General features: G+C 35.8%; 1 protein-coding gene across 1 annotated transcript in view; it reads right to left on the reverse strand.

Moving 5' to 3' along the window:
• LOC6648257 (longitudinals lacking protein, isoforms J/P/Q/S/Z) overlaps window positions 1-22,664 on the reverse strand; it is a 131,688-nt gene that overhangs the window by 88,314 nt on the left and 20,710 nt on the right. The window lies entirely within an intron of this gene.

Raw genomic sequence — 22,664 nt, forward strand, 5'->3', positions numbered from 1 at the left:
GCACACAAATAGCTAACTAACTAACAGCGGCTGTAGTAAAATGACAACTGAAACCGCAGCACAGGCGAAATGAGAACGAGTAATGACAGAGGGAACAAATTGACGATGGACAGCAGCAGCAGCAGCAGCACCAGCACCAGCAACGGCGGCAACTACAATAACAACAACAACTGCATCACCAACAGCAACAGCAACAGCAGCAGCGGCAGCGGCAACAGCGACAGAGGCATGCAGCGATTATTGCAAGCGGCAATCCAACTGCAGCCAGAGCTAGATTGGTTCTGCTATGTGCAAATCAGTGATGTCTATTTGGCTAGTTTTTGACTGTACTGTATGCGAACTAGCTATACGTATTTTAGAGATATTTTCCAAAACCTAGAATCAAGTAGAAAAGTTCTTTTTTGATATTTACATTCAAAGAGATTTATAACATAGAAGGATCTACGAATCTAGCAAATTTGTTGCCAGAAAGAATTATATTCATATGTTATATTCATTTTCTTAGAGATACATATATCTAAATTCAGAATATATAGAGACAAGTTTACATGTTCTTTCAGATACATACATGAGTGTATGAATTCAGAAACTCAAATAACTTATGCCAATATCAAAACCACAGAGAAAAGTTCTTTATGAAATATCTTAGAATTTCAGAGAGTTATTTGGATTTAAGTTTAGAAGAGATATTGTTTCTATTGTGCAATTCAGGCCACTATTAGAAGCTTCATAGAATTCCCAAAAATCGTTATAAATTTCATAAATATTGATATATATTTGAATTTTAGAAATATTGTATAGATAAGTTGACAAGTGGCAATCCATTTTGAATTCATAAAGTTATATGCAAATTTTAAAGATCTTGTCCAGAGAAAAAACTAAAATCAGATCGAAAGAATTCTGAGAAAACTTGGGTGAGAGACTTTTTGTTTAATTTTTCGGGCTTAGATTCTTTTCACTTTTAGCTTGATAGACTCATTCGCATTGGAAGTCGAACTACTAATGCATAGGGCAGAGGAAGCTGGCGGGCAAACGATATGCTTCGTCAGCTGTTCGGTTGTCGGCATTGCAAGGCATGGCACGGCGCGTCGGCGTCGGCGTTAGCTTCGTTCGCTTTGTGCGGAAGTGCAGTGCGCCGAGACGTTGACGTTGGCATCGCCGACATAAAAACGCAGCAGCAAAAAAAAAAAAACTTAAGTGCAAGGCCAAACGCGTGCGAAAGAGCTAGTGGATAGTGTGTGTGTGTGTGTGTGTGTGTGTGTGTGCGAATGTGTGTGTGTGTGTGAATGTGTATCTGTGTGTGCAAGTGTGTGCGACTGGCAAGTGTAACTGATCGCGTTAGACGTGCGGAGAGCGCGTGTATAATATGCATCGTTTCGTTCGTTTTTCATACCTCCCACCACTCCCAACCATCTCCCCACCTCCCACTCTCCCATTCTCCCAATCACTCTTATCCACTAGCTTGCTTTAGCTTGTTGCTCTCTCCGTTCCTTTCTACCCAGCCAGCTACCAAGCAACAAACTAACCTCCCTGCCGCCCACCATCCCTCCCACTATCTCAGCAAACGCCTCTTTCTAGCTTTGGCATTGCACACGCGCGTGCCCTTGAAAACTTAACCCAGAGGCAGTCAGCCAAAACCAGCTGCTGCCAACAACAATACCGCCGCCGCCCTGCAAAAAAAAAAAAAACAACAACAAAAACAAAAAACCGAAACGCCCCCGCACAACAAAACTGTTTGCCAACAAACAAAAGAAAGTGCACAAATTGTTGAAATTTTCTTAGCGAAATCAGCAAACGTCAGAATGAGAGAAGAAACAAACGCAAAAATAAACCAAATTTCGCACGTAAAATGTTGGCCAACAAATTTCATTGCCAACACACAAATGTGTTGTGTTGTGTTGGGTTTTTTTTTTCTTTTTTCTTCTTTCGATTTTATACAAATGTGGTTATTTTTTGCTTAGTTGCGCAAAAAGGGAAGGAAAATAGTTGTTGTTGTTGCTGCTGTTCTTCTTTTCTTATTTTGCAAAAAATTTTAGAGACACTGACAACAGAGGAAAAAAAAAACATTAGATCATGGTGTGGGGGGGGGGGGGTTAATGGTCAAAGAAAGGGAAGGAAAGGTTGGCTATCTCGTATTTTAAATTATTTCACAATTATATTTCCGTTTCGCTTTCAATACGCCAACTGCTCTTGTGATTCACAACTTGTTCTAGACTCTGGGTCGCTACTAATTCTGAGATTTGCTAGAATTAGAGAGAAATAAAGTAAGTATTGTTTTGAAAGTTTATCCAGCGTAAATCTATATCAATACTGGCAACGAAAAGAGGCTTATAGTTTTCAAAAGCGTATTGCATAGTATCAGGGGCACCTTCCACATGCCTTGATTAGCCTGTTTTGTCTGATACCAAAACTGATATCTATGTTTCATCAAAATTATAAACAGAAATAAATAAATTCTCACTAAAGTCACACTAATAAACAGCGTTAATATTAATTTGAAATAAAATTATGAAAATTAAGAATAGCTTTGCTAAAGATAAAAGCCAAAAAATAAGACTTTTCGAGCATGGAGCTCTAAACTTCTACTCCTCCTCCTCCTTTTGGCCTACAACTTATTACGGATAATTTTGGACGGACTCGTTTCGGGTTTCCTTTTTGGTCAAAAGCTACATACGTTCAATGTACGTAATTTTAATATGCGCACGACGTCAATTTGCAATTGCAATAAATAAATAAAAAGAAATGTTCAAGGTCAGTCAGAGAATGTACCTATAAAACAACAACAACAATAACAACAACAACAACTACTACAAATTGCACTCATTCAATCCCCATTCTCGTACGCAAAAATGTTTGAGTTTATGCACAAATTGGAACGAAACTTAAATAAAAACTAATGTAGAAATACAACAAATAAACACAGACACGAGCGAGCGAGAGAGAGAGAGAACGAAACAAAAACGATCGCAATACACCGATTTTGAAATACTCTAGGAATAATTGAAATAAAACCAAGATTAAATAGATTGAAAAGGGGGTAACAAAAAATTAAAGGCAAAAAAAGCACAGAAGAGGGGCGAAAGATAACAATTTTGTGATCGACTACACTCATTATTGTATCCAAAAGGCAAGAAAGGGTATAAGAATACAAAAACAATTTGCGCTCAACAATTCCGAACGCTTCGCAATCTCCTCTGTCTCTGTCTCTGTCTCTGTCGCTGGCGACTGGCATTGAATTTTCACTGTCAAGGTCGAGCGTTGTTCTGATGCGCAACGCAACGCATTGCCCCACGATGCGATCGTGCGAACCACCACCAGCAAAGCGCACACACATAGTGACAGAAGGGGCAGACAAGAAGAGAGTATGGGAGAGGACAGAAAGAGAGAGAGAGTAAGAGAGTGCGAAAAAGAGAACAAACTCTTTGACGTATACAACTGCACTCTCTCTCTCTCTCTCTCTCTCTCTTTGTCACAGTGGTAAAAAGGGTTTGCAAAAAATGAGAATAACAAAATTGTTCTAACTAAAGTTTTTAGAAAACTTTTTCAGTTCTAGTTTCTAGTGCCTTGTCACCCTTTTCAATAGAGAGAGACATACAGAGGGAGAGAGAGAGAGACATGTAGATGAGGCTCTGCCACCGCCCTTAATCACACATTCATTAGTAACTAAAAACTATGTAAATTTGCCGACACGATTACCTGACCACCTGATATGAATCTGTAAAGGTGTTTTTAGTAAAGAATTTTTCCACTTAAAAACAAATTTTGAAACAACTTTTTGAAACGTTTTACTGTTTAATATTGGAAATAATTTGAGTGAGAAACGAAGCCAAGTTGACTCTAATATTGTTTAATAATTCTCAAACAACAACAAGGTTTTCAATCATAAAATTAAGATTGTAATTTTCGAGTGGGGTCATTTTGTTAGATTGAAAATTTATCAAAATTGTCCGACAACTTCAAAGTTTCACAACAAATCGACATATTAAATGTCCTGACCCCCCAAACTCCTCCCCTGAATCTGCCAATGAAAAAGGACATCTAAATTTTTGCAAAGTTACATTGACTTTAATAAAAAGATGCAAATTTTACTTGTTGACTTAGTTCTTAGGTTCGCGACTGTTCAAAAAAATGTTCTAGCCATATGCAATTAAAATGCAATTTTGACACACTGTGCACAATGTTTGTGCATTGTACTTGGCCGTGTGTGTGGGCGCGCGCGTATGGCGAAAGCGACACACGCGTCTTATGTAAGCGACAACCACTTCCTGCCCTTTGCTGTTGTTGTTGTTGCTTGTTGTTTTTTCGGATTTCACTTTGGTTTTTTTTTGTCCTCTTCTTCACTTTATTTTTCGTCTAACCATAGAGGGCCCTGGGTTTTTCGCATGTTGTTCTAATGCAATTCTTGTTCACAGAGTCTTGTGCAATTCGGCATTATAAGTGTTTGTCTACATTGCGTATGCGTAATATTTCACAAAAAAAAAAACGCGAAAAAATAAAAAACCATCACCAAATTGCAACGTTTTCTGCGGTAAACAAAAACAAGACGCGCCGCTAAAGCCGACGTCGCCATGGAGCCAACACAAAATGCGTTTTTTTTTCTTTTTTAAGCCATAAATCAGTTGACTTGAAGCATAGACAAGATGAGGCAAAAATTCTATGGCAAAGGCACGCCCTTAATTCTCCAACGAAACAAGAAGACATATGTAATTTGACATAAGCGATGTTAAAGTTCAACTCCCCACAACAACAACAACAAAGAAATAGATGGATGTCTCGTCCTTTGCTATGATGTGATGAGCGAGCCCTCAAGATGATTGACTTGCACTTGGCGGCATTTGGTGATAATGTCAAAGGCGGCAAGCCCAGCGAACCATCATCCAGCATCACACGCTTAATCATGTAACAGTGGGCACAAAAGAGAGGGGAGGCAAAAAAATAAAGAACATACATACATACATACATAAATGCATTTGTATTCGTGTTGAGACATTTCAAACGGGGAAAGCCTGTCAAAGCTGCGATTAATCTCACTCAGCGAGCGAGAAAGAGAGAGATAGAGTAGAATAAAACCGTGGTAACAAATTCAGCAAATACGAAATAGAAAACTTAAAACTGAACAGCAAACTTTAACGAAACAATCTTTTTTAAAAACGAAAATCAAAGTAAAGTACATTTAATTTTTTTTAAAATTTGTGATTCCCAACCAGTTTTACCACTAGATCGATAGGCAACCCAAACAATTATCGATAGCTTTAAGACCTTCGTTAATCGAACAACAAATTAAAAGGCTCCAATTGCAAGGCAATAATCTATCATACTGACATATCCCAATTCTTGTTACAAAATTCAACCACTGTAAAGTCAAGTGTTTAGAACCACTGTACTTATATTGCCTTGCGCCATTTGGCGGCGGTGGCGGCGTTCATAATTGAGATATGTATAAACTTGGTAATATTTCATAAGAACTTGCAAACAAATATATCTATATATAAAGGTGTATACAGAGAAGACTAGAACGAAGCCTGTTCCAGACAAGCAACAAGCAAGCAAGCGAGCGACCGAGAGCCTTGTTCGTATAGAAATAACTTAATTGTCACTCAATTACTCAGTTTTCAGCTAAAAGCATTCATTGCTCTGGCTTAACGTCAGAAATGGACAAGCAGAGGCTGAGAGGAGTAGGCAGAGGCTGAGGCTGAGGCAAGGCGTGAATAATAGACCTCTTTTTACCACATGGACATAGTCCAAGAGGACCATCATCATCACCATCATCATCGTCATCTGTGTATTTTTGTATGGGGACCCTTTGGGCCTAGTGAATGAAAATTGATGAGTTGCGACAGTTTTTGGCCAAAGGGCAAAACGAGCTACAGCCGAAGCGGCCTCTTTACTCCAACATGGCCAGTTCTGGAACAACAGCAAAAAAAAAAAAAACAAAAAAATGAAAACAACTCAAACCTGTGGATCTGGCTAACTTCAATGCAAATCAAAACTGCACATCAACTGACAAATACGATCGAACTGGACCAACAGATGACATTAAAATCTGTAAAAACTAACTCCTCTAGGGATCTCAATTATGACATTTGACATTGCCTACAAAAGACAAAACAACAAAGACGAACGAACCTCATCAAGACAACCGACCACAAACCACTTTGTCATGGTCTCAACCTTCTGCTCTCTCCTTCTGAATCCTTGAGGCCTTTTAGATTGCCAACTCACTGGCACTATCAATCAAAATTTTAGCTCTCTTGCATGTGGGTGCCTATCGTAAGCTAGACTCTAGAAAGGAGTTTAACAATCCAGTTATACTTCTACTTTGACCACATCTTCATTTGGTTTGAGTACATAGAACATACATATACATACATACATATAGTGTGTGTGTTTAATGAGCCTCATTGATCTTAAAGCTTTTGATGAGTTGTTTAACTTTTTTTTGATAGACTTTCATTTAAAAAACTTCAGATAAGCCTAATTAGGAATATTTACCCCTTGGTGTAGGATATTTATGGAGTGTATTGAATATATTCATCTATCGCTAAGCTTTTGGTTCTACCTTTTTGTCCAAATGAGATAGAATCACGAATAATAACTTTGTGCAAATCCTCTTTGCAATAGTTACCTCAGGTCATCTGTTCTCTCACCTTCTATAGACATAATTTTCATAAATATCTAACATAAATTTCAATCAAAACTAAATGCAAAAGAAACTCTGCTAGATGAAAACTGAAAATGCGAACTTGTGAATCTAAAAATCTATTAATGCAATTTCACTGCATAAGCATAAAGAACACAGACATTAGAGCCACAGTATGCAAAAAAGATAAAAGAAAACTTCATGTCGAACTGTGCGATACTGGGCACTCGGCCAGACCAGAGAGGTAAAAAGGCCTTCTTGAGCCGCCATTGCAACTGCAATTGCTCCATAAAGTAAAACTAAATTGCTCAATAATTTTGTCCACATTTGATTATGTCTTCTGCAAGAGTACAAAAAAAAAAAAAAAAAACTCTCCTCACCTTTCCTTTCTAACTCTATGTTATTTGCCATTTCGACTCTTGCTCTCTCTCTGTTTCTGTTGTTGCTTCCAGCATCTTTTGAGCATTGAGCCAAACCCTGCGAATTGCAGTCACGATTGTGTGATGCCAGGCCAAAGAACGGGGCCCACAAATTCAAAACCCATAAAGACATCAAAGCAGGCAGCGCGTGTAACAATTTGCCAGGCTACGAGCAACAACTACAACTACAACTACAACTACAGCAATAGCAACAGAAACAGCCACATCAACTGTATGCCTGATGCTTGGTGCTGGCCAGGGCCAAAATGCAACAAAACGCAAATTAACAACGAGCCTAACATAACATACAAAACGCAGAAAACGGAGGTTGGGTCGACAATGTCGACGATCGACCAGAAAACGCGACATGGCCGAAGTCATCTACCGGTAGATGCCAACATACACACACACACACACACACACACACACACATCCTAACATACATAGATACTCGTATGTATATCCGCACCCGCACAACAGTTACCAAAAAGCAAATTTGTTTTTTCGGTTTTTCTTTTTTTGTGTATTTCAAAATCGAATTCAAAAATACCCTAATACGACATCTATTCACTCAATGAATCATTCAATTTAAGCGTAAAGTTTAGGAATAAAAATTCACCACGTCGGGGTCACCAAATGTTAAAATGCCTATTTTAAATCTTAACTTCTAAATCAAATAAACAAATTTTGTGTGATATGTTGAAGTTTGTTTGAGAATTAATTGGTAAATGAATATTTATTTGATTTGTGCTTGGTCTAACATTGATGTTTCCATTTCAAAAAGTTAGGTTAAGCACGACAGATTTTGGAAAATTTGTCGACAAAGAAATGTAATCAATTTAAAAGCTCCTACTAAAACGTCTTAAAACGGTATTTAGTAGATATATTTATATACAATATGATCGATGGACCATTAGAAATTCTTGTTTGTGTGTGTGGCAAAGATGTGCTCTGATGGCCGTCAAACCGGTGCATTCCATAATTGTGTATGGTAGATGAATCTGTAGATCCAAAAGGCCCACCCACCCACACAGACACCCACACTAGGACACTAGTGAGTCGATGTAAAATGCCACCGAGATCGGCTCACGATCGACGAATCGACAGATCGACGGATCGATCGATCGATGGATGGTGGTGATGACGGTGGCTCCAGCATCGAGCTGAAATGCTCATTAAAAATGTAGAAAGCTCAACTCCCAGCGAATCGATCGGCTTGCTCGATCGCTCGCTGTCAGCGCTAATCGCACGATCTTAATTTACAGCAACAACCACAACAACAGCAACAACAAAAATTGCAGAAAAAAAAACAGGATGACTGACTAACGCAAAAAAAAAAAAAAAAAAAACCTTTCGCTCACTAAAAGAGATTTTTTTTGTTTTTGTTTCTTTTTTATAGCTAGCTAACTGATGCCGATATCTATGCGGTTAATTTGGTGAGCGACGCAACTTTCGCTTTTTGTTGTTGCTGCTACTAACGATCATCAATCGACGGTAATTTATTATTATAAAGTCAGATTTAGTTGTACGAGTTTATATAAATATGTAGGCAGATTTTAATTCAATTAAAAATCGGTTAGAAATTATGTTAATTATATGTTGCAAATTGTTAACGATTTTCAAGCCGAATCACCTGAGTTTGTCATGCAACAATAATAATCTAATCCCCTAAATGTATATATGTATGTATGTATTGACATAGTTTCTTGTGTTTGCTTTAAAACAAAACATTTGAAACTGCATGGAAATTTTAGTAAGGAAGTCAAAATGACAAATATTGACGTGAACTTTAGGATGCCCTGTAAAATCATTTAAGAATGGGAACATTTTTCGCTAAAAATACTAAAAAGTATATAAAATTATTTGTTACAGGAAAATAAAATAACTAGAGATAACGATGATGAAGAATACCGCTTGATATATATAATACAAAAGGCAAATTAGATCGAAAAGAACTGTTTAAAGGAAGTATATTTAGTACAGTGATGGCCATGTATTTAGAACACCCTTGATTTCTGTATCTCTTTGGGATTAATCTTTTTTATACATCTATATATTATATTGTTATAAAAACAAAACCTAGAACAGTTGACTCCACAGATTTACAAAAATGAAAGCCAGATTTTTGAAAACCTATAAAAAAAAGTTTGCAAAATATAAATTGATTTTTAGTTTCAGTTTCTCTGGTAAGGAATTTTTTACTTGAATGTTAACCAAACTTCAATAGACATTTAATATACCCACTTTACTGAAGTAGAGTAAAGGGTATTACAAATAAACTGAACGACAACGCTTTCCGCTCTCCGATTACGATAAGACCTAATGTTCGAGACAACCGACGCGTGTGTGGGCGCAATTTTCCATTGAATTATAATTTTTCATATTCTCTTCAGCTCTCGTTTTTCTTTTTTTCTGTTTTTCTTTTTATTATTTTTTGTATTTTGTTCATTTACTATTTTTTATTTTTTGCATTTTTTTGGCTTGTCATAATTTTCATTACATGTTTTTCTGCCATGTTTGTGTGATTGGGTTAACCAAAGCGTACCTAAAGCTTGATAAAGATCTTTACTTTTTTTTCGTTGTTGTTATTGTTGTTGGTGTTGTTGTTGTGGCTTGGTGCAGCCTATGCAACAGCAATAACAACAATAACAACAACAACAATAACAACAGAAAATTGCAACAATCTGATAAGACAACAACAACTGAGAGTCAATTGCGGTTTGTGTGTGTCTTGTCTAGGCCAACTAGAAAACAAGTCAAGTCAAAGTTTGTAGCTAGCTGAGATGAAAAGTGCGTAGGATAACGATACCCGGATCAAAAAAAAAGAAAGAAAGAAAAATGAAAACAAAATAAAACAGCTGAACATTCATAAATATTCGCAACAATCAAGCAAAAAGAAAGAAACTCCTTTGACTTTGACGCAGCGAATAAGATATAAAACAAACTTACAACTCATTAAGTTCTTGTGATTCATCTAGATTATTAAATGAAAAAAAAAGTTATAAAAGGCAATCGAAACTAACAGTGGAAGATCTACGAATGTTAAATGGTGGAAATCAGCTCCCTTAAGTATGCATTAGATAATCAAAAAATTCATTTTAAACAAAAATTTAAATATACAAATGGTTTTTTCAAAGAAAAATACTTTCGTGGCAAATTTTCATAAATATTTAATCGGTTTTTGCGTAAGTTAGGCATTTAAAACTTGTAAAACCTAAATATAAAATTATAAATACCTATATATAAAATACTGAAAATTTTCAATAATTCTGAAAACGTTTATTATTTGTGAAATTCCAAGATTACTTAAATAAATTGTCTACATAAGTGGAAAAACTAAACTTAAGAAACTTTTGTGGATCAAAATCAATAGTTTAATCGATAATTTCAGAGATTATTTTGTCGATTATTTGACGGATTTATCTACTATGGAGTCGACCCTGTAAGAAAAGAACTCTAGAACTTTTAGGCTAAATCAAATTAAATCATTTAAGAATTTATAGAAGTTGATTATTATCTGAATGTCACTTTAGCCAGTTGACATGGCGATTTTTTTGTGCCAGACATCTAAAATATATAGGTCTATATACATGCATTTTGTAGATGAAAATGTGGAGGTTAGAGAAATAGAAGTCGTCAAATTGAGGTTTTGTTATTGCTGTTGCTGCTGTTGTTGTTGTTGTTGTTGTTTTTGTATTATTGAAGGAACATAAACTAAACGACAAATATGTATGTCAAAACAGAACAACGACAAGATAGACAAACGGCACACAAAACTTTTGAGCAAAATTGTGCGCCGTCCTTTCGTCTATCGATCTATGCAACGCCCACCCACGCTTCCTCCTGATGGTCTACCCTGCACTTATTCATCGAGGTGAAAAGAAGGGTATATTAAGCCGTATAAAAAAGGAGAAGGCAAGAAGATTCAGTATGTTCAGTATGATTTTGTCTATATAAACATTTTTTATATTGTGCTGAACTTATTCAAAATTGTTAAAGGGTATTTCAAAGTCCATGATATTCTAACATTTGTGTTATAGTATGTGTGTGTGTGTCTAGTTGGATGCAGTGGCGCAAATCGAGGACGCCATGACATTATAATATGTCCATTTTTATGCGGCTTGGCAGGCGCGCGTGTTAGAAAATGTCAAAATCCAGCGGCGCAGTACACACACACACACACACAGAGAGAGACAGAACGACAGACAGACACAGCGATTGAAAGCCAACAGCAACAACTCTATTGTGCACCCACGCGTTTCCATGTGGCCTTTGAGAGAAACGCGACCACTGTGCTCGAAGGTAACACCCCATCCCCATCCCCATCCCGATCCCCATCTCCATCTCCATCTCCTTCCCAATCCCCATCATCTACCTGCCTGCCTTTTTGTCAGCCGCCTTTCAGCCTTGTCATATAGTCTCTCACACTTTTGTTGTTATTGGCTTTTGAAAGTCTTATAACATAACGTTTTCTCAAGCCATTTCAGTCGATTGCACTTACTTAGTCGCTTATAAATTTAATCAGTGTTAATTAACAATATTTTATGGATATTAAAACCATTTATATTTAGGATTACGTCAATAGATACTTCAATTTAGTACAAAATATGAAACAATAAACACTAAATGAATGGCAGGAAAAGTAAAATATAGAATTCTCACTGTTCTCAGAGGATCAGCCTACTATAATAACCATCGTAGAAATCGTAAAAGAAAACACAAAAAGGAAAATAAAGAGCAAAAATTAGGTATGCGATCCATGAACGTGTTAAGAACTTACTGATTAGAAGGGATAATGAGTATAACGAAGTATTTTTTTTCGATTACAAATGATTATAGTTTCTGTCAATCGAGCCAAACGATATAATTTCCAGCTCAAATCACAACCAGGAATGAAATATATTTTTAGCATTAGAGAGAAGAAGGTAGTTTTAATTCAAAATACATCAGTAAAATGGAAAAAATTTGAGCAAATTGCTGAAAAAACTGACCAATCACATCGATTCAGCTTAACTCTAAGGACTTTTTCTCTAAGATCTATCTATTTTTCTCTCTTAACAATTCAAGCTTCGACTAAGAATTCAATTGGGCGGCTAAATTTTCATTTGCAACAAATTTATTTCATATCAATAAAAGTTTTGAAAACAAAATAAATGTTTATGACTTGCATCAAACCTTGCGATGGAATTTGGTTGTTCTTGAAATAACTATACGGACAACCTAAATAAAGTTAAGCCGGCTTTAACTCAAGGTTTGATTTAAATAATCAAAATGTTCGTAGTATTTAAGTTTGAACTATTACTGAATAATCTGTAAATTGTTATGTTAAGGGTATAAAGACACCCGATCAATGTTATTTTCCAAACTTGTTTAACAGTTGCCATTTGAAAATTTGAAAAACAAAAACACATTTAACCTTTAAATGTGTTTTATTGAAAGTTATCCACATGAATATATTTATATTTTATCTATGCTTAATTTTTGTTTTCTTCTTTTCGGGGTTTTAAAGGTTTTTTTTTTTTGTTTGGTTTTGTTCTTTTTAGTGTTTCTCCTTAGTTTACGAGTTGCAATTAAAATAATTGCAATAATTATAGCCACAGAGGAGGAAAGGGCAATCGGCCAAGGAGCCTTATATCATACCTGGAAGGAATGTCGTGTTTGTAAGAAGGTGTGCTTGAAGGGGCAAGGGTCTCTGCAAGGGGCGGGCGGGGGTTATTGCCTTTTTGTCGCGCACATTACTTAATTATTTATTTTACAGGTTCTGGCATTTGGCAGACATGCAACGTATGAATAGAGTGAGTGAATTGGCCACGTTCAGTAGTCTGCCAACTGCCAACTGCAAACTGCAAACTGGGCTTGGGTCATATAATTAGTCAAAGCAAATTAACATAAGTGAGCATTGGGAATCGAAGAGGGTTGTGGGAAGAGGTCATGTGAAAATGCAGGTGAAAAATAAAGGAACGTCAACTAGCATGAGCATTTATGTGAAATTAAAATGTATGTATATAAGAAAATTGTCATCCTTTTACATTATTCCCAGTCAATATCCCTATAATTGTGGTGACCTCCACTTAAAGTCCTTTTCATTTTGCTGAGCTTTCTGTTACATCATTTAGCATGTTGACTCACACACACGGACAGACACACGGACAGACAATTAGCTTTAATCCATAGAAAGGACATTTTATTGGACTCTTCCACAGGGTTTTTTGTGGTCAACAACGAAAAAAGAACAAAAAAGTGAGCAAGAACTTGCATAAAAATTAAAAATAATAACTTAAAACATGTTGAAAAATGAATGGAGAAGAACAACATCGAAAGAAAAAAAGCAAGTGGCAACTGTTGTTATTGGTTGTTGGTCTTTTGAGTTTTTTCTTAGGTCTTTTTGTTGGTGGTCCGTTTCGTTTCGAGAAATTTTTCAGTCTTGTGCCACAACTAAAATCACTTGGTTTTTGTTTTTTTTTTGTCCTCTTTGGGCATTCATCGAACTCGGACACATTGTGTCTGGTGGTCGTTGCTACTGATAGATCTTGGTCAGTCTTGGTTTTTTTTTTTTAGCTTTGTTCCCCTTGGTGAAGTTGATTACTTAATTCTATTGATGACGTTTTGACTGATTGCCTTATGAGCTTTCACTTTTTTGTGCCCGGCCCGACACACATTCAGTTATTAACTGGCCAGAGAGATCTCATGTTATGGCTGCTGTTGGCATGAATTATTCATGCAACAACCACAAGGCGCACCACCACCACCACCACCACCACCACCACCACGACACACTGTTCTCCTGTGGCTCTCTGTGGCATGCCTGCACAACTGAATTTCAGTTTTGAGTTGAGTTGAAGTTGTTTTTTTTTTCTTTTGCTTTTGCTCCTTTTTGTTCGATGCATTGGGACTTCATCAACTTCACTTCAACTTGGCCTTAGACTTGTTCAATGTTTCAATTGATATTGCCCTCGATTATTACACTGGACAACAAAAAGGAAAACCAGTTAGAAGCTAACTTTAAGATCTCTATAAACTTGTAATTTATTTTCATATATTCCTAATATTTATTAATTATTTTTGTTCTCTTTTTCTAAATATGCTATGATTTCTTAGGCTTTTTCTTGCAATCATCGCATTATGATAGTTGACAATTGATGATGATTTGTTGTCAAGTGTTTACCGCTAGATGGCTTTATTAATGCCACACTTGGTGTCAACTTAGTGCTCACAGACGTCCAAGAGTGTGACTTCAATCCAATCAAAGTGCCGATGCCGCCGCCGTTGCGACTGCTGCTGCTGCCACACCACACAACATAATTTAGTGTCAGAGCTGGCGAATTCCTTCACACCTGCTACAAAGTCTCTGTCATGTCAATAATGTCGAAAATGCATCCAGCAGCAGAAGCAACCCCCTCACCCCATCATCATCATCATCTTTCTTTCTCCCCCAAGTCTTCAACTGATAATGATGTGACAAAACAGCGGTTGACTTTGCCCGTGGCCTGCCGCTACCTGGCGGTACGCAAGAGACGACGATGGCCAGACCAGATTCATGCCTTAGAGGCACTTCTTTGGGGTCCAAGGCACGTCGTCGTCGCTGTCATTAACGTGATTTTTTTCTCTTTTTTTGTTTTGCCGTTGCCGTTGCCTTTTGCCGTTGTTGTTATGCGTTATTACGCGTGCGCACAGTGCTTTCCCACTGCTTCATCTACTCCTTAGTCCAACTCCACCTTCATATATATATTTTTTTCTGCTTTTTTTTGATATCTTTTGGCATTACATAGGCCCCGCGGTAAGCTAAAGTGACACTTTGACAGCGATACGTGATAAACGGCCAAATGCCAAGCTCTTGTTGTTCCTGTTGCGTTTTTTTTTCTTCGTGTTATTATAGTTGTCAATCGGAAGGAAGAAGTTTAAGGAAACTTGATGATCATAGTCCTTTTTTATCAAATTTGTTTTTCATTGTGACCCACTTCAATTCGGTTCTAAAAGAAATCAACATTGAAAGGGCATAATTTTATGCTTTTTGTTCTCTCCTTGGTCCTTTTACAATCGTTCACTAATACAAAATAAAGCTCTTTAAGTGCTTTTTCAGAATTTAGTAATTTTCGATTTGTAATTCCCAACCAGTTTAGGGGGAAAACAGATATTCTGGCAACCCTTAACTATTTCAGGACCTGTGTCGCCTATAGGCAACTGTAAATGTGCAGGATTGTAGAATATATTATTCTATATTGAGTTCGAGTAGCTATTTCAGAATAAAAATCTAAGTATCAGAATCTAATGGCGATAGAAGGAATTGTTAAATTTGACGTTAAGTAAATTATAACAATAATCTGTGTGGATCACCAAATATATGTCTTGGTGTAAAATAATATCTGATATATCAGTGCAAAAAAAAAAATTTGAAGAAGCGATTATAATTTTGATTAATTTATCTCTTTCACTCTGCTCCAATTCGATCTTCGGCAATCTCTTTGTTCTCTTTCTCTCTCTCTATCTCTTCAAGTCATAGTTGGGGTAATTTTTTTGTGTGGACCAACACGGACAATGGATTCAAATGTCTAGTACAATTTGCTTTGGCCCCCAAGTTCAACTAACATTAAAAATGAGGAGGCCAAATAGAAGCAGCGAAAGAGGGAGAGAGAGAGAGAGAGAGAGAGTTGCAGGTCCACAGATGCTAGCCATCCAGTAGAAGAAGGAATGTTTGGGGCAAATGAAATTGCAAAAACCCCAGGGAAGAGGCCAAAAAAAAAAGAAACATACAGATGGAGATAGAGAAAGAGAGAGAGAGAGCGAGAGTGGGAGCAGATGAAGACAATTTGAGTTGCGTGATTTGCGTGAGCGTCGTGCGTTGAGTGAACTGAACTGAACTGAACTAAACTGAATGGGAACAGAAACAGAGACAGACTGATGGACTAACTAACTGACAGAGTGACGTTGTGACGGACAGACGAACTGTCTGTCTGTCTGTCTGTCTCACTAGCTGACTGACTGACGGACTGACTGTTGTTGCGGGAGTTTTTGAACTGCATCAAGCCAAATTATACACATACGGACTTGAGGTCCAAGTCGAGGTCTACAGATGAATACTGGTTGTTGTTGTTACTAGTTGCTGTTGCTGTTGTTGTTGTTGTTGTCGCCGTAGTTGCAGTCTTAGTCGTCTCACACCAACACAATTGAAATTCCTTTCGCGCAGAAATTGCATTTCACGCTGAAAATGCGTGCTCCGCGTGCAGGCAACACCAGCAACGGCAACAGCAACAACAACAACAAAAACAACAATCATAATTTCAGCATCTTGGCCAAAAGAAAGAAGACAGAACTACACTCACACTACACACACACACACACACACACGCACACACACACATCTGAATACATATGCACACACAGCACAAACTTTGAAAATGCAAAAGTCTGTATACACTTTAGCAAATTAATTTCAATATAATTATTCGATTTGAAAATTGATATTTAAATAACAATTCTATATAGTTATTTGAGAAACATATGTACTTATTGCACTCAGTGGAAAATATTAAAGTTAATTGTTAAAAAACTAAGCATATCATTAAACTTAAGGTAATTCTTATCAAATCGAATGCGAAAACTTTTTATCAAACTAAGAACATTGCATTAAAAGTTGAAATAGGTGAAAAAACATTAGATTACATATTAAAATTTAAACTATTAGTAATTAGTTAATAGAAAAATAAACAAAAATCAAAAACATTTATCGACTGTATTTTCAGACAACTGAGTTCAAGTCAAAAGTGAAATTTCAGTTGCTTTGTTTTGAGAATCTTTATCCCAAAGACTGAATGCAATTTATTTCCATTTAAATCCATTTTGATCTATTTAGTGTTGGATTTGAGATTTCGTTTGCCCAAATGAATGACCAATGCGTAAGGGGTTACACAATTTATAGAGTATAATGTTGAACGAAACGCGCAAGAAAAACCAAAACAAAACAAAAAGAAATAAGAAAAAGGAAAGAAAAAAAAAATCAAAATAACAAACGAAAGATGGAGTTCAACTTTCGAGGAGTCAGTAGGAGGTTGCCAAGTAGCTTTCAGGGCAAAAGTGTAGGTGCGCGCCTGCGCAACGTCTTTGCTGCTGTTGCTCTCTAGTTCTCTGCTGTGCTGTGATGTTGTTGTTGCTGTTGTTGTTGTTGCTGCTGGGTGGGATGCAGGTGGGCCAACAATAACAGCAACAGCAACAAGAACAACAACACGGCGAAACCATTCCGTCATGCCACAACCGACTGCCAAAAGCACAACACTTTCAGGCACATGTGTGTGTTTGTGTGTGTGTTTGTGTGTGTGTGTGTGTGTGTGTGTGTGTGTGTGTGTGTGTGTGTGTGTGTGTTGAAGTTAAAGCTGGGGGAACCTCTTGTCACGTTCCTCGTTAGATATTTAGATATTAGTCTTAATTTCAACCTAATGCAATTGCAATTTTTGCACGATTTTGTTATGTACATACACACACACACACACACAAACGCACAAAGGCACACAACTGTATATATTTATATATATGTATGTTCTAGAGAATTCTCTTTTCTACAATTGTTCATTTCTTATCATTGTTCTTTGCCCAAATGCCATCTGTGCTCTTCTTATTCGACTTAAATTAAACTGAATCTATCCTTGCTGCTATTTTATAATGATATTTTCAAACTAAAGGCTAATATATTGCACTCAAGATATGTATTGATAAAACATAGTGATATATACATAGATAGATAATCCAATGTTTGATTCCTATGACATAATTTACTAGTCTTAACTTCTAGTCTCCTTAACATTCAGAAAAGCAACAAATTAACTTCAGATATATGTTTTAAAGCAAAGAAAGAAGAGAGGAACATTTAACATAAAGGAGCTGGTAGTTATCCTTAGTTTCAGTACTGTATTATCTACCCAAGAGTTCCATAGGAGACACCAAAGGAAGTAAACTTTAAGATACGCATCAAGAGAGACTCGATTGGGTCTTCAATTTATAAAACTATTTGAGAGTTTACCCATTCTATATTGTTCTTACAACAAACAATCTAATAAATTGATTTAGTTTTTTAATAGTTAGCTTTAAAGTGAAAAGTAACAAGCAAGTAACAAAGCAATTTGTAGTTAAACTCTCTCATAGGCAAAGCATCCACTAATTCGATGCTGAAACATGTTGGGAATTACAACTGGAACTGAAGTGCAAGCAGCATTACAGAATAAAGGTCATCAGCCATTATTCTTCGTATAATTTTTAAGTTTTTGGAACAAAGCTTCAAAGACTAAGTACTAAAAATAAGTTAATCTTGAAAGAAAATGTGTTTTACTCAAAAAAAATAGATAAACCTTAACAGGTAATCTATAATTTCGAAACTATGTACTTCAAATAACATCAACTTGGCATCAAAACCATCGAATTTTCATTAATGCTTAAAAAAAAGAGACACAAAATTGAATTCCCTATTAAGAAACACTCTTACTCCTGACATAATTGATATATGTACATAGTTAGAAACCAAATGGATTTTCAATAAAAAATAATTAAATAAATTGAATATTGATTGAAATATTTTATTATAGAATACACAAAAAAAAAACAGTACCTTCGAGTTTTGTTTGTGTTTATAATTTTTGGTTTGTTTTTTTTTAGGGTGACGTCAATAGAGGGCAAAATCCATTGGTTAATAATAATAACAAACACGAGAAAAAAACGCAATAACAACAGGAAAGTAACGAGAAAACAGTGTCCAGAGCGGGAAATGCAACTCACCTGCAATGAAAGGAGAGAAAGAAGAGAGAGAGAGAGTGAGTACGGAGGAAAAACATGGTAAAAAAGAATTTCATTAAGTGCAATGAGGTAAAATAGGGAAACGAAAGCAACAAAAAAAAAAAAAAAATTGGATGAGTTGGACAACAAAATGGCGGCCACCCATCAACAACAACAGCAACACAAACACACATTTCTTACACACACACACACACATTCCCAACTGTGTCAACTTTTGCACTTGTTACCCAAATGCAAATAATGTAAAATGAAACAAAACATATTTTCACACGACAAAAGAGGAAGGGAGAGAGAAAGAGAGAGCGAGAGAGAAAGGGAATGACCGGCCCCCTCTGTCCAGATATGATTCGGACCTATGGAGCCAACCCTTTACTCCTCTCGTCTCTCCCTTCTACAGTATTTGCCTTGCATGTTTTCACCTATACAAGAAGAAGCAAAAATTCATTTGCTTTCTCTCTCTCTCTCTCTCTCTCTCTCTCTCTCTCTCTCCTTCTCTGTCCCTTTTGCACACACACACACACACACACACTCTACGGTTCAGCGATTCGCTATGGAAAGGGAAAATTACAAACATACACACACTCGCACACGCACACACAAATATGCAGTCGAATATGTTTAAATGTACATATATATGTGTGTGTATAATTTTATAGCAATGGCCGCCTTTTGCCTGTTCTATGCGAGTGTGTGTGTGTGTGTGTGTGAGTGTACTTCCTGCGCCCACAATTTGATAACCCCACCTCAGTTCATCTCTTTCGCTCCTTGATTCCTTGTGGAGTAACAGAAAAAAGTAAACTAAACGATATCAAAAAGAAAAACATATAAAGGAAGAAGAAGCCAGGTAAGTGTTGCTAAGAAATGGATGAGTGTGCTTGGCATGTGTGTGTGTGTGTGTATTGAAAATAGACCAAATATTTGGTATAACTCGGTCTATAGAAACAAGAAACAAATATAAACATACATACATATACATATATTCTAGACTAGAAAAGGACACACGCAAGGCACCAAAACTTTTGCACTGAAACTAACACAAAAGACGAAGAAACACTGCAAAATAGTTTCTCAAACCCAACCCAAAAAGGTGAAAAGCCATCCAGTACACATAATAACAAATGCTTATACATTTCCCTATCAATCGACTGTCTAAGATGCTTTAGCTTTATATCTCTTCAAATAAAGAAATTTGTTAAATCAGCAGAAAAACTTTTTAACAAAAACAAACTGTTTATAAATGGTTACAAGTTAGTTAAGAAGATATTTTCTATATCTCTCTATGATTAAATATCAAAGATTGTATATCCCTATGTATATAGTTCAGTTAGATCTAGCATATTAAAACTCTTACATTGAATGCTCTTTCCCTTTCTTAGATAAGTAACTTTCTTTCAATTATCAATTCATTTCTATTCGCTTTAACTTGGCTAAATCTGTTTCACTTATTCATTTTTTAACTCTTTTTTATTCACTTTTACTTGACAAGATCTCTTTTTCTTATTCAAATTTATTTAATTTTATTAAATATACATATGTATATATGTATATGTATGTGGTACATTTGATTTGTGAGTTTAATATTGACTTTGAAGGGTTCATGCTAAATTTAGGCATTATTTACTTTTACTGTACGTCCCCTTGAGATATTCGACAGGCAATATATATATGTGTTAGCCCTTATCGCTTATCTAGATCGGCGCTTATTATCGTGTGTACTTTTCTTGTTAGATATACCTATGTACATACATAGAAAACTAGTTAAATATTGCTACTTAATGATATTAACGACCTAGCAAATCTTTTCCTTAACAATGTTTATATTTAAGATCTTTGTAGATACTGTATTTATTTTTAAATAATGGGGCCTTAATGTTGATTTTGCCAACCTTTTACTTTCAACGTTTCAATTGCTCGTTCATGGCCATAGTTCAGAAACATTTTATACAAGAGTTTCGTATTTTCTTTAGCAACAAGTTTACACATTTCTATATCTAATTGAACCTTTCTGGTTAGTCTTCGATCAACATAGACTTCCAAATTCTTCGTCGAATACCATGAAGAGGTAATTGAGTAGATGTTTCTTCTTTTAGAATGTTACAACTTGTATTCATAATCATTTATAATTGCATTTCAAGAGAAAGACAATCAGAAGAAAGTAAAGCAAAAAATGTTGAGTTATTTATGTGCAAAGAGAAAGAGCAAAATAAATAATGAGAATTTAACATTTAAGAGACTCTGTAAATCAAAGCTAAAAATCTAAAGTGATCGGTCTTCGCCCTTTTGTTTGGAGATGGGCGTGGCGTGCTTGTGAGCTTTAAATCCTTCAAGCATGACTGTACCGACTTAAACTAAATCGAGCTACATTCAAAAAAAGCAAATAATAAAACCAACAACAACAAATACATGTGTGCACATACACTTATATATAGTTGAATACATAGGTTGGTTTATATCAAACACACACACACACACACAAGTATATTTATATAGACATAATTTCCTAACGCATTTAATGGCTGAGCAAACGGCGCACGAATGTTTTTTAGGGGTAGGCGAATGGCGAATGGTTTTTAGGGGTAAATGTAAGGCAAAGAAGGAAGGGTAAAGCCGCAGTCACGCAGGTCGGCGGTAAGGGTTGCAAAAAAACAAAGTTAAAATGAGATAGAGCAAAACTTCTTCCTCTCTCTCTCTCTCTCTCCCTCTCCCTCTCCCTCTCTCTCTCTATCCTACTTACATATACACTACCCTTTTAGCACATGCTTCCGCACTATTATTGTATATACATATACAACTATCGAGGGGATTGTGCCTGAGTACAAGGAGGAGGAGAGGAGAGTTGTGGGGGGAAAAAATAGAGTTTTTTTTTAACCCAATTGGCAGCCATTTTTCTCGTAGATAAACACACCCACAACAACGTAAACAACAACAACAACAACAAAAAGTGTCCATTTGGAAATTCCTCCAACTATACCATATAGTTAGTTAGTTAGTATAATGAATAAAGTTTAAAAACAAATCCCTTGACATTGGCTTCTATCTTTTATATTCATATAAGTACAGTGTGTATAATGTTTATTGCCATTTCCTTCTATCATTCCACATTCTCCAAATCATTATACATTACTATATACATATACTACATACATATGTATGTGTTGGGTATATATTTATATATATATATATATATATATTATACGGATATTAGACTGGCCGCCGCTTTTGTTGCTGCATTTCGCGTTGCGCACGCGCAAAACTTGTTGGACTTTTGTATATAATTTTTTATTTTACTATGTGGCTATACCCTTTACACACAGCCAAAGAGGAAGAGTATGTTAAATACACACAATTTAATGCTTTAAGCTATAATCTTAAACGAAGATTTCGCCCTATTGGTTATGGTTTATTGAATTGTTTTTAAAATTTGTTTCTTAAGCTTTTAGTTTACTATTTTTTCTTTCATTTTTTTTGTTGTGATAACAGTTCCGTTCCGTTCCATTTAATCATCAGGATGCAAGAGAGAGGGAACGATAGTATTCTTTTAACAATCAAATTATTATTATTATAAACATAGAATTCCGTTCCGTTCCCTTTAATCATCAGGGTGCAAGAGAGAGGGAACGATAGTATTCTTTTAACAATCAAATTATTATTATTATAAACATAGAATTATTTTATATTGTCCAAACCGCTAATTAGTTTTAATATTATTCATTTATTTATTTTGTTGCTTAATAATAATAATTATTTGCTTTTTTCTTTTTATTATATTTTTTTAATTATTTAAAAATTAGTTTAGTTATTTACTTCTATTCTAATTTGTTTTTATA

The sequence above is a fragment of the Drosophila willistoni genome (genome assembly GCF_018902025.1).
Source record: "Drosophila willistoni isolate 14030-0811.24 chromosome XL unlocalized genomic scaffold, UCI_dwil_1.1 Seg141, whole genome shotgun sequence".
Classification (NCBI taxonomy): domain Eukaryota; kingdom Metazoa; phylum Arthropoda; class Insecta; order Diptera; family Drosophilidae; genus Drosophila; species Drosophila willistoni.